Here is a 13,594-nt window from a genome sequence, read left to right on the forward strand (position 1 = left end):
GTTAGCAGCCCAAGCCCTCCTCCCCAGCAAGGTCACCTGCAGAGGCAGGAGGCGTGACTGCCAGCGACCCTGCTCGAGGGTTGTGCTGCTTCCCAGACCTGCCTGTGACCCCCACGCGGGAGCTCAGAGCTGCTGGGCTTACATCCTTCAGGAGCATCTTTGTTTTCTGTGTGCCATTTGTCTCTGCAGGATGTGTAACATTTGCTGGTTTTGCAGGAAGGGACCGGTACAGGCCAGGGAAATCATTACCTTCCTCAACTAGACCCGTGCTTAGTGCACACAGAGTCCATTGTTAATATCTTGGGAGTCAGACTCAGAGAGTTGCAATGTGCAGTCCCTTGTCTTGCTTGACAGGCTTATTTGCTTTGTGCGTTTGCCTTCAAGCCATCCTGCAGCTCTGCTCATCAGAGCATCCCTGCTCCTCCACCCATCATGCTGCCAGCACACCACTTCACCATTGTCCTGGATCTTCCCCACATCCCCTCAGCTTCAGCATCTGCAGTTCTCAGCTGCCCTTCCTTAACTCTTGCTTTCCCTGACCTCCTCTTAGAGAGGCTGGTCTGTACAGCTCATGAAGGGATTGTTAAACTAATATTTTCTTACAAAAGCTGTCTGAAGAATCAGTCTATTCACTAAAATAAACGCTCCTCAAGGGCTGCCATTTGCAGGGCTACTGAGCTCTGAAATTGTTAAAGTGGGGTGAGGGGGATGCATAAGTGGTTTTGATTCACCCCTCTTTGAATCTCAACTCTACACTGCAACTGGGGCTGTGAGCTAAAGTATATCCAGAGCTCAGGCAGGGGCAGCACCTTGGCAAAAGCAAGTTTGTAGCATTTGCCTGCATACCATGTTCAAGACTGCCCAGCTGTGCTGTCACCTCTGGGACATTTTCTTTATGTTTGTCTATCAGTGCAGCTGCATATGAGTTTATACAGACTCAAACCCTTCCCTCAGCTGGTAGAAGTCTGATACCGTGTTAGATCCTCCATGCTGGGGCACAGAGAGATTTGGGGCATGGTCTGGACAAATCAAGCTAACTAGACCTTTCCACGGTCTGAAAAAAGTTTGTCTTGCCAGTTTCTTCAGTCAGCCCTGTACATGTACTCCTACATCCAACACATGGGAAAAAAAAAAATCTTTCTGTGCTTAGTGTAATAGATCATCCACTGTGGGCCACCTGCAAACCCTATCTTGCAACTAAACTTCTGACGTTCTGCATGTCATGCATTTGGATAGGTATTACCCTACCCAAAAATGGCTGTCCTTCTGTGATGACCTGCCTCTGGATTCAGAGATACTCTGCCATGATGCTGAACTCCTTTCATGGACCCTGCCTTCCCCTCTGTAAAACTGCCCTCACAGCCAGAGCTGGGCAGAGCTTAGCTGCCTTCTGCCATCCTTTAATTAGAAACTTGTCAGAGCTTTATGAAAAGCAGCTCAGCAAACCACACTCTGAAATGTGGAAACAATGTAGAGAGCAGTGCTAGGAAAATAGGAAATTAAATTCATAGTGGGTATTATTGACCTGGGGTATTATTGACCTGATGAATATGGAGGCAATTCTGCATCACCCTAACAGTGTTTGGGGGTGACCTTTCATCTGCCAGGGCTTTGAGTTCTCTAATGGGTCACAGGAAAATGTGACTGGCTGCAGGTGGAGGGACCTGGATCAGCATCCTTCCCTTGGCTCCCTGCCTGTCAGGGCATCACTGGAGCCCACTCTCATGGGACTTGGCCTTCCCTCCCTGACTTCTGACCCAGCAGGCAGTTCCCAGAAACAGTCAAGTCACTGTGTTAAGGTGATCCTGCCCTCACAGTCTCTTTGTTTCTGGGGAGCCTTAGGCAAATCAGGTTGCAGAGTATACACAGAACACCAGAGTCTCTATGTCAAATGAAAGGACAGTCCAAATGGAGAGAGAGGGCAAGAGAGAAGGCTCTGTGTTTGCATTCATCTCTGACATGATGGATTCCCCCTTCCTGGAAGCAGCCTTGGCATAAATAAAGCCAGTAAAGGCTTTTATGCAAGAACTCCCTTCACTACCAATAGTCCTGGAGTCATAGATAATAAAAGACCTGGCAGCTCATCTTGCACTGCTCCCTTTAATCAGCAGGATTTTCCCTACTGAATATTCACTGAGGTTGCTTTATCTAGCACACCTCTGAAACCTCCATGGATAGGACCTTAGCAGATGCCCTCAGGAACACATTTTTCCATCTTGAAACATTTACTGCAAGGAAAAAAAGAAGTCTGATATACAACATAAAATGTCATCTCTTGAGTAAGTTTAGAAACAGGGAGAGCCATCTGTAGGCCACAAATAGCAAAGGTGTTTAGCACAATAGATTTTTTTTTTCCTTCAGTATTCCCTTTAATGTATTTTTTCCATAGTCTTGAGTTTATTGCACTTTTTATCAACATCCATTGCTCATCATGAACAGTGTAAATATTTGTAGATTATCATGTCTTGTTTCAGCCTTTTCCCCACCTCAGACTGTAATGGCTGAGGCTTTTCTCATATGCCAGTTTTTCAAAGACTGCTATTGATTTTCCTGCCTTTGTCTTTCTTTAAAAGATCATTCAGGAAAAACATAGTAATGTGAAAACAGAAGGGCTGTGCTTGTCCATACAGCACAATTACCCAGTTTGTGTAAGTGGGGTATCACCCTGGCATTGTGCTCTTTGTGGAAAACTGCATGCATGTGTCACACATGTTGTGGTGCAACATATTTGTTAAATCTATTTATTGCACATCTTTGACCACTTTACCTACACCTTCATCCCACACTGCCATCTGTTCTGTGGCTACCACCCCCCATCTACTCCCCTGAGTACCTGTGGAGGGCTGCCAGGAAAATGGTTCCTCCTTTTCTTGCCAAATTTGGAATTTCAGTTGCAAATTTACCCTAGCAAGAGTGCCAAGGGGAGTCAGAGTCAATGCCAAACCCACTCTAGCTTTCCTGTTGGGCACATTTTCAATTCTGTCACAGTAGCTGAAAAGGGGAGCTGACTCCTATCAGAAAGGGGCATGCTCAACATTGCAAGAGGGATCAGCAGTTGTGCCCAGTCCAGTATGGGCATATCATTAAAGGCTTTAAAAATGTAAAATCTGTAGTATCTGAAAAGAATTCTATTATTGACATACATGGCATTCTCAAAATCATACACATTTGTCTTCACAGCAACTAGTGCACCTGGCTGCAGAGTGAAGGTCTTTTTGAAAACAGTTCCAATAAAACATGTTAAAGCCATCTACATCACTCCTGGAATAATTTTTTTCAACAGAAAGATCTTGTGCAATATGCACAGGGATTTTTTTGTTTGCATGAAATGCAACCATCCTGCAGCAGTCATGTTAAGAGAAAGCTTTATATAACACTGCTGTGTGAAGTTTTGACCATCATACTTGGTCAATACATATACAATATATAAACAGATATTCCCAAATTCAGTGGAAATACCTGTATGGACTTTCCATGCACAAGTTCCCCATAAAATAAGACAAATGTGTGTTTTTTCCTGTAGCGTGCCCTGCAGGAGCTCTGGCACAGAGATACCGTGTGTTCCCCTGGTGCTGCACGAGCACTGCAGCCAGGCAGACATTGCTGATTCCCAGCCTGCTCCTGGTGACTCATCCCAGCCGAGCAGTTGTGTGGGGGTGCACTTGGAATGATCCTATTTACTCATTCTCCTGGAGGACCACAGGAGCACCCACTGCACTCTGCTGGCAAAAGATACAGCAGACTTCACCTCAGCAGGGCAGAAATAGGAGGTGCACTTTGGCTGATGGAAGATCCCCATGGGAGAGGAGGTTGAGAAAGAGGTCCCAGTGAGTCAGTCCCCTTCCCATTTTATCCCCATCCTAGGAAGCAAGAACACAGCTGATGAGCTGGTGGCTCAGAAAGCCCTTTGATCTTCCTGGCCTGCTGCCTTCTCACCATTTCATCTCCCTTGAGGCTGCTGAGCTCCTTCTTGTATAAATCTTGGCCATCACCTCCTGCCTCTCCAGCTTGCTTGGATAACAGCCTGGATACAGGATCATTTCCTTAAGATACTGCTTCTGTCAGGGATGCAATTCATGACTGTCACAGAGGGGGATACCATCATCCACGGGCTCATTACTGCTAACAACAGTGATGATGGGAGACTCGAAATTGCAGTCAGAGCACAAGAGCACAAAGTGTTAACCTCAAACATGCTGGAGGCAACCTGTCCCTGCCTCAGTCACATCCTGAGAGCTCACATACCAGATGACCTCCCCCTAAGTCAGGTGGGGACCATGCACCAATTCCACAATTTTACAGGGAACTTCAAAGCACAGTGCAGAGTCTGTGTGGGCCAGTGGAGGTGAATTTGCTCCCTACAGGAAGCATTTTTCTATCCCCTTGGCTAAACTGTAAATTTAAAAGCAAACACAAATTGCAACTGGCTGTTTTCAGCATCACATGCCAGAGAACTGTCAGGGTCTATGATACCACACAGAAGTAGTGCCCAATATTAGAGATGGAAAATTAATTTCTATTAGCCTATGAGCCTGTCATTCCTGGGCAAAGATGTTTTTGACAAACTCTATTTCTTCTGGTGTTAACAAATCACCCACAAGTAGATTGCAGTATCTCCAAGATTCATTCACTATTTGAATATAATTGCCAAATATTTACTTGCCAGAGAGTTATTCCTAGCGAAATTGTTAATCTGCAGCTCATTCACAAAGTTTGCTACTGACATTGGATAGTTGAAGTGCAAGGAACTATGTTCAGTTTTTCCTTGGATATTCAGGTCACCTGGTACTGTCTCTGTCACTTAAGAATATGGATACAGCTGTTATAGTGGGGTTTGCTCAATCCTTTTCTGATATTTGTTTTAATTCTATGTTTCAGAAACATTCTTCTAAATCAAGCTCTAATTAAAAATATTTCTGGAAAGAAAAGGGGTGTGAACACTGTCCAACCTAAATAATTGTTTATGCATTTGCTGAAAAACTGTAGTCAGTGTCAGTCTCTGTGCTCCAGATGTAGGTGATACATGGGCCTGTATCCAGCTGCAGGATAGGTGCCTACAGTATATATGCAAAATAAAAATCAGCAAAGCCTGTATTTCAGCCTTGCCACCCAGCTGTTTTTTTCATTCAGCCAGATGATTGTATCTTAAGGCTACTAGAAATAGCCAATCCATAATTAAAAGGCTGCTGGGTTTAATGTACAGGCCTACCAGTCACTTTAAAGGTTTAGAATAAATCAAACTGCATTTTCTTGCCACTGGCTAGCACTTCATTTCTTTGAGAGTTGGCACCACTCCAACACTCAATTTTTAGGTGGAAAAGAGCAATTGCTGGCCCCCTGGACTTCATGGGAGAGGTGGTTCATTATTAAAAAAAGAAACCAAACAAAAACCACCAAAACAAAACAACAGAAAAAAACCCAACCTGTTCAGTCTGTTAAAATTAGTCAAATATCAGGGATTTCAATAATTTGTCTTCTCTTATTCCATCCATCCTCTACTCAAATTTAGGATGGGCACTTAAGAAGGAAAAGGACCTCTTCTCTCATCACCTTGAGCAAAAGCATGCTTTCCTTAAAGTTTCTTTGGAGTTAATTCCACATGTGTGCTAATCTGTTTGTGTGTCTGACTAAAAGCTATTTCATAGCAATGTGCACATACTGCTCCTGTTTTACTGGAACAGCCAAAACTAACAGACTTTGGGTATCAAATCAATTCCTGCTCCCGTTTGTTAGAGCAGTCATTAAAGGGATGCAAGATACAGTTTTAATTAGCATTGTGCTCGACATTGCAATAAAGTTAAGTTTCAAATAAAAGGCTGAGACCCACGAGCCTTCTCTGGCAGAGCTTCTTCTGGCTGACCTAGACCTGCTTGTTCCCAAAAGGACATGGCAAATCCTTTTGTTAATACAGTCATGCAGCTCTACCCTACTTACCTGTGGCATAGCTGTGAACCTAAGCTCCTCTGCAGAGGAGCATATGCCTTTCTCCTCCCTGTAGTTAGGAATAGATATGTTTTGTTTTGATCTCTAAAATATATATGCTTGTTATAATGTAGGAGAGCTTTTACAGAGACTCCACCAGAAAGCCACTATTGTAAATGCAGGCAAGCTTCGTGGCAGGGAAGAACAATGTATCTGACTCCATCTTATCAGAAGGCTAATTTGTTTCTTTATTATACTATATTATATTAAAGAATATTATACTATAGAATACAGAAAAGATACTCAATGTTAAAAAGATAATAATAAAAACTCATGACTCTGGTTTCCAGAGTCCCAGCACAGCTTGGCAATGATTGGCCACAGGAGTCCAATCAGGCAATCACCTTCAGGTAAACAGTCTCTAAACACATTCCACAGGAGCACAACACAGGAGAAGCAAATGAGAGAAGAATTGTTTTCCTTTCTCTGAGGCCTCTCTCCCTGCCTTTTAGCTTCCCAGGAGAAAAACCCTGGGCAAAGGGATTTTTTCACAGAATGTGAGTGCCACAAGCCACCAGAAAGACTACTTGGCTGTTGGATAGCAGAGTTAACTTACTTGTAAATGTGGAGGATGCAAACTATAGAGCTCATGGCACAGCCTCACTGACTGGAAAAATTACTGGAGCAGTATGCTCAGAGTGATCACTCCCCCAAAACTGAAGGCATATAAGCAGATTGTTGTGAGTTAATGGTAAACAAAGAATGGTGTAGAATTTCCTTAACAGTGGAGGCAACATTTCTTCTGGAAGCTTCCCTTACCCTGGACATATTGAAGGAATTACTGTAATTGCCTGTTGCAGTGAAAATATGAAGGGAAGTGTTTCTATAGAGGGTGCACATAGCCTCTACAGGCACTTTCATGAGCCTTCACAGCAAGGCACCTGCTTTCTTCTTCCTAGAAGGGGAGCCAACCCTGGCCTCTTCTGTTTTTTAATGTATTGACCATCAGGCCAAACTAAAATGGCAAATCCTCCTCTCCGTACTAGTGAAGGTTTCACCTAGTTTTTGCATGACTAGTCCCCACCTGGAGGTGGTGCCACTCTCCATGGCTCCTGATTTTCCTTGAGCTTCATTGGTGAGAAGATATCTAGCCCTCCTTGTCCTTGAGGATGAGCCCTCACAGGTATCTAGAAAACACCTGTGCATTTTCAGGTCTTCCACAATGAGGCCAGGAAGGCAGAGGGAGTGACTCTTGGGTTAGCTCGCTAGTGATGCCACGTGTAGTGACAAGGACTGTGTGTCTGCATATGCTAAAACATTGACAACCCTTATTTGGGTTTTCAACCTGTATTACACTGTCAGACAACATGATTTCAAATAACTAGATTTCAAATAGATTTTAACTAGAAGTTTGTGGTTTATTGATTGCAATGCAACAAACTCATTTCCTCATGGCCTCTGCAAAGGCAGCAGGCACTGAATGTTCCAAGTTTCCCTATAAGAAGTAATATTTAATATTATTAAATCATCCATATTTAAAAATTTTCTTTAATGAATGCTTTTTACTGGTGTATGCAAATAATTTCATACCCTGTGAACCAACATACTTATTATTCACCCCAGAAAGAGGCCATGATTGGATGCTGTACAGCTGGACAGTGTGTTTAGGTACCACCTGAGTACAGCCCCTATGAATAGTGGCCTTCTTTCCTGTGCATACAGCCACTGGCTGGTGGCAGAGGCAGCACTGGTTACAAGAATGTACTCTGCAGCAACAGGCCAACAGCCTGGATTAGTCAGATTTATGAAATCATAATTTGATTTAGGAGTCTGTGTCCTGGCATACAGCAAATAGCTAAAATGAAGATTGTGACTGTGGCTACTTTTGTATAATCAGTTTCAACCATGCTGTAGGTGGTGGAGCAATACTTGTTTCCCCAGAGCATCCTGGAGGAGATTGTAAGAGCTGATCTGTAGATACTGTTTGGGTGCCTATGCTGCCTGAACCACCCAACAGAGACTGGCCTCTCCAAGTCCTGTCCTGGTACACTCTCTTTTCCCTGTGGAAGCATTTCAAACAAGAAGCTGCTTATTATTTCTGAGGTTATCCTTAGAGTGATTAATGTGTTTATTCTTTTAGAGGAATAAACTTAGCCCTGTTGGAGGTTGACACAGATTTAGGACTTCCTCTCAATAAGTTGCACAGGTTTCCAAGGAGGTGCAGCCATCAATTAAATCCTAAATAAAAGTTCTGTCAGTGTCACTGCTTATGCAAAAAACCTGTGCCAGATTTCACCACCTTTCACACATATCCCCCCTCCAAATCACAAACACAAGCTGGCAAATCATGTGAGAAGCTGTGCAGGAAAAAAATGACATTCAGGTGGTGGTCCAGATGGTCCAACTTTGAGGAAGACATGTAAGTGCATAATTGAGCCCTGCATGCTCTGAGGCATGAAGGGCAGTCCACTGCTGCCAGCACAGGGGACCAGCAGAGCAGCAGCCACGCATGAGGCACTGGGGGGAGGCCCAGACAAGAGGTTCAGCAGGAAACTTCACTGCAAAAACATCTGATTTATATTTCCTTATCCCTCTAGTTTTCCTCTGGCTTCCACTTGCCTGAGGAGGCACTTTTACTTGTTCACATCTTTCTCCAGCTGCAGCTGTAAGAGATCCCATAGATGGGGGTCAGCATTAATGTTCCTGCAGCCTCACAGCAGCCAGGCAGGGTATCAGCTTGAAGTCTGCATGCACTCTAAAAGCTCCATCCTTCCTTTTCCTCCTCTCCCTCAAACATACTGCAGCTACATTCCTACCCAAAATGGAACATGGGATTTCTGAGTGGTCAGTGAGAAGCAAAACACGTCTTTGGAGTTTCACATCCAAGCAGAAAACCAGCTAAATGAGGAGCTAACACAGTACGAACACCAGAAGCCACAGTTTCTGTAAAACCCTTGTACATTATGTCGGGAGGAAGTTCCAGGAAGAAATTCAAAAAGCACCCAGGGAGACCAGAGGACTCCTGAGCCTCAGTGCCCGCTTGACTGGGCCTTTTCCCATCCAGTTTCTCTTGCAAATAGACAACAAACATCTGAGTGAAAAAATAACAGTGCTTACATTCTTGTAAGAGAAAAGGTGGGAATTTGCTCATTGATATTTTCTTCTAGATTTATGCATGTATCTGTTTTGCTCCATAATGAATAGTTTTTTTGAGTAAAATCACAGCAAAAATAGGAAAATCTCAGCAAATGCAGTGGCAGAAGCCATCGCTCCAGGACTCAACCTCCTGCAGCTCTGATCATAGCCCAATAATTTTTCTCCACAGACAGTTCATTGCTGGTTTGAAGCTTTGTTGTACCTCCTTACATGTCTTGTCACATCTGAGTGGCTAACAGCAAGGTCGAGGAGTAAAAGGCATTCAAGAACAATTTTGCTTTTTTAAGTGCAGCCAGTCTTTCACCCATCTGCCTCTGTTGGAACAAGAGACATCATCCAGTAGGATGGACAAAGCACTTCCCTCCTAAGTAGGAGAAGGAAGTTTAGTCAAGGTAGAAATGGTTCATCATCACTAGGAAATGGCAAAATCTTGAAATTCCACTTCTCAGGCTACTTGAAAACCATACTTTAAGAAAAAAAAAAAAAGAAAAAAGAGATTATCACTTAACTAAAGTGTTGATTATTGTCAGCAAGTTCCTGACAAGAAAAATCAGTTGCTCTTCTTCTGGTTGCCACCATGGCTCACTCAATCCATGATCCTTGCTGAGTTTGGTTAACTAGTTTCATAGTCACTCAGGAATGAGCAGTGATATGGAAAAATGCAGCATGTAATGGAAACTGTGACCTGTCACCTCATGTGTGCTGGTGCCAAGGAGGCTGCTAATTATAGCCTGACATGTAAATACTCCTGGAAGATGATTGTACTTATTTGGACTAGTGCAATATTAATTAAATACTTTGATTATTTCTGAGATAGACTTTGGGAAGGAGAGTGAGGTGTTGTCAAGGGAATTAACCTTTTAATTGCTGGGAATGGAGTTGTCTTCCTCAGAAACTGCAGCAGAAGACTGAATTTTCCTCCCTCTTTTCTCTGTCCTCCTGTCTTTGACCTACTTTTTTGAAAACTCCCATTTTTCCTGCTTGCTTTTGGTCTCCTCCGGCTCTGTGCCCATGCCAGTTCCTCAAGATCATAACTCACTTGCCTCCTCAAGCAGGGAGGAACCTAAATGGCAGGGATAATGAAGAACTTCTGGCAGGAAACCAGGGTGGCTCTTGTCTGAGCCAGAGCCCTGGCTTCCCAGCCTTCTATGCTCACAAAATTTCCAACCCAGAAATGGCCAGCTTCCAGCTCCTACATGGGTTCCCTTGGGTTCCACATGCAAATACCAACAGAAAATCATGGCTCAAGCTGCCTTGAAATGGGAGAGGGAAGGGGAGGCTGATGGAACCCAGAGGAGTTGCAACCACCTCAGCAAAAAGCTGCTGAAAACTTTGGTGGGTCCAGGAACATCAGGACAAGATGCCACTGCCTGTCTGACTCATCCCTAGGAGCAAACAAACAGCAGTGGCAGTGCACAGCAGAGGCAAGCACAAGACCAGGAGGCGAGGTGGAGGCAAGGAAAATACTCTTGGCTTTTTACTTCATGCAAGACACAAAGCTAAGCTCAGGCTCAGCTGCAGGCTGTCCAGGACTGATGAATGTTCACAGGGGGCCTGGGTTTGCAGGGAGCCCGGGGCTGCCTCACAAGCAAGTCCACTCAGGTGGAGGCAGGCTGCAGCCAGCACTGGCCCAGGGTGCTGGGCAGAGCAGACTGCTCAGCCCAGAGCTTGGCTTCCCAGCAAGCCTCAGGCCACACTCCAAATGAGCTTGTTGTTACCTCTGAACAGCTCAACAGGAGGTGTTGAGCTGTTGAGTCCCGCAATATCTTTCAGTGACCTTGGGGACAGTGTTTTCCAGCAAGTCCTGCATTTCAAGTGAGCCAAAGCTTTGTGTTGAATGACTCCTCTGTTACACGGTGTGGCCTTGGGACAGTCACATGTTTGTGCATTCAGCACAAACTGAACCTGCTATTCCTGTGCCACTCTTGAGGCACACCACAGCATCCCTCAGTCTCTTTCTCCACTGAGTGCCTGGGCAGTGCTCCCTGCTTTGCACATGCCCAGCACCAGAAAAGCCAGCAGCATGGCCGAGCCAAAATCTTGCACTTCCCAGGGATTTTGTGCCTGGAGGAGATCCTGCTCATTACACATGGCTGAACAGGCAACCAGCACTGTTCTGACAGTACAAAACCAACTCTTCTGATTGTCATCAACATACTTGAGTGGGAGTACTGAGGGGAAGGTGAACCTGTGCCTCTGCAGAGAGCATCACAGCTCTGCTATAGCCAGGAAACAACCCTGCTCTTCTGTTCATCTTTTCATTACAGTTTGTAAGATTGGAGAATTCAGTCTCTTGTCTGGAGCAGACAAGTAAGAGACAGTTGTGGGTCAGAGCTGCCAGTAATGCCACTAATGCACTCTCAAGGACTCTCCACAGCTGCACAGCATCATCTTCAAGATGAGAGGAAAGGACAAGTGTTATTTCTGCCTCAGGAAGGCAGAAGACATTAAATCACCATACTGAGAGCTGATGAGAAACAATAGAGGCAGGACAGCACAAAGAATGGGAGAGTTATGAGACCTGGATGCTGTGGGCCCAAGAGGCACAGGGACATGCATGCTGATTTCTCCTTTCTCCTGCAGTCCTAAGGCTCAGCATGTGCTGCTGGGCCATTGACTCTGTAAAAGCAGTGCTGCTGGGAAAGGATGATGATGATGATGCTGTGCCACTGCCAGCTGTACCCCTGCAAGAGGTGGGATGCCAAGTTCCCCTGCTGTGGCAGGATTTCCAGGCTAGGGGACACCCTGGCTGAAGGATAGCTGCAGACTTCTCTTTCCTCACCCCACAGGAAGCACAAGCCCCAGAGGCTGTTGCTGGGGAGGGGGACACATTTCCATGCAGGCAGCAGAAGCTGTCTCTCTGGATTGCAGCTTTGCCAGTACCCAAGGCAGAGGGCATAGCACAGCAACCAAGGCTCCCTCTCGTTGTGTTGAAGAGCTCAGATCTTGCTCCAGTTTCCTTGGGGTGTATTCCCTGGACAGAAGTGCCTTCAGCAACACACTCTTGAAAATACTAAAGATGTGCTGGTTCTTCATGGTCTGTATGTGAGAGCAGGACAAAGCACAGGGAAGCACAGGCCAAAGACAAAAACCCAGACTCAGAAGGAGATGAAGAAACACCAGGCATAAGATTGGAGATGCCATGCTAATCCTAAATGTGTCCCGTGAGGAGGTGGAAGGGAAGAAAGGTTTTTTCCACATAGCCCTTTTCACGGAAGGGCAGACTGAATTTGATGGCTGGACTTGAAGTTAAAGGGTTACAGCCTCCCATGGAGGCAAATGAAAACACGAATTGATCAAAACTGCCATTTTTTTAACCAATATCTTCTTTGTTCAGGGGCACTAGCCACTTCATGCTGATTGTCTCACTGCATAATCACCATTGGCAGCTTCCCTTGCCCTCTCCTGAAGATCCTCTGCATGGATTTCTTTCTTTGCAAATCCATTTCCAGGGACAATAAAAAAGTTGTAGCATAAATTAAACAAGATGCCTAGAGACCCTGAATAAAAAATAATGTAGAAGAATCTCTAGGCAAGAGGGGAAGAAAGAGGGAAGCTAAATGCAGTGTCTGCCTGCTGGCTTCTTCCCTTGCCATGCTCACACCAATTAAGTGTAGCAGCACAGACAGGGTGGCCAGGGGAGCACCTTTGTGTATAGATGCTAATTTGTTCACAGGCTTCAGCACTCAATTAATGAAACTGCTGTTTCATGCATTCCCAAAACCAAAGAAGGACTATTTGGAGGCACAGAGAGTGGAAGGGGTCCACACATGTCTGGATCAAAGGCAAGCTGGATTTAGGGAAGATTTCTACTGTTCACCTGGCACTTGCCATCAGGATCACTAGTCACCGTAAATTTAAGCCCTCTTTCATCATTCATAACTTTATGCTGTCATTACAAAATAAGCAGAGGAGAGAAGAAATATCACAGCATATGTCAAAGTTGAGACAGCCACAATACACAAAGTATCACCATATAATTTCAGATAGCTCTAAACATTTGCCCAAACTAACACCTACCTCATCAGAAGGCTTCATGCATCTGCCCAGACAGAGTAACATCCTGTCACCTTAGAAGGTTCCAAGCAGCTGCCCTTCTTGTTCTTTAGCCCAACCTGTTATATGCCTCATGGTTCATGCATTGCACCTGTGTGCCTTCTGTTCCTTCCCTCCTGACCCACACAGCTGTAGCCCACTGGGGATGAGGCTCAGTGCACCTCAGCACTCCAGGTCTCATTCCCTTCAATGCTGCTCACCTGCTGCTCACAGCTGCAGCCCACTGGGGATGAGGCTTGGCTGCAGCCCCACTCCCAGTTACCACAAGCTGTGTGCCTACAAAGAAACTTTTAAAGGCAGGTGAAAGCAGTGCAGGGGCATTGAACTTAAGTCCAGGAGAAATGGACCTTGTGAGTTTTACACAGAGTCCTAACGTCAATATGGTAGAGTGAGGACAAGGAGATCCTTGTTTTCATAGTAAAATACTGGGTTTAGCTGGGACAGATGGATGGAGAGTCAT

The 13,594-nt window shown here is 45.0% G+C and overlaps 1 long non-coding RNA gene across 1 annotated transcript; it reads right to left on the minus strand.

Moving 5' to 3' along the window:
• Window positions 1-6,146: 6,146 nt before the first annotated feature.
• LOC135303111 (uncharacterized) lies at window positions 6,147-13,209 on the minus strand. The gene is made up of 2 exons (XR_010364636.1): window positions 13,099-13,209; window positions 6,147-9,544 (listed from the first exon to the last, which is right to left on the minus strand). It is a non-coding gene; the product is annotated as an uncharacterized LOC135303111 (long non-coding RNA).
• Between the last annotated feature and the right edge of the window lie 385 nt (window positions 13,210-13,594).

The sequence above is a fragment of the Passer domesticus genome, chromosome 6 (genome assembly GCF_036417665.1).
Source record: "Passer domesticus isolate bPasDom1 chromosome 6, bPasDom1.hap1, whole genome shotgun sequence".
Classification (NCBI taxonomy): Eukaryota; Metazoa; Chordata; class Aves; order Passeriformes; family Passeridae; genus Passer; species Passer domesticus.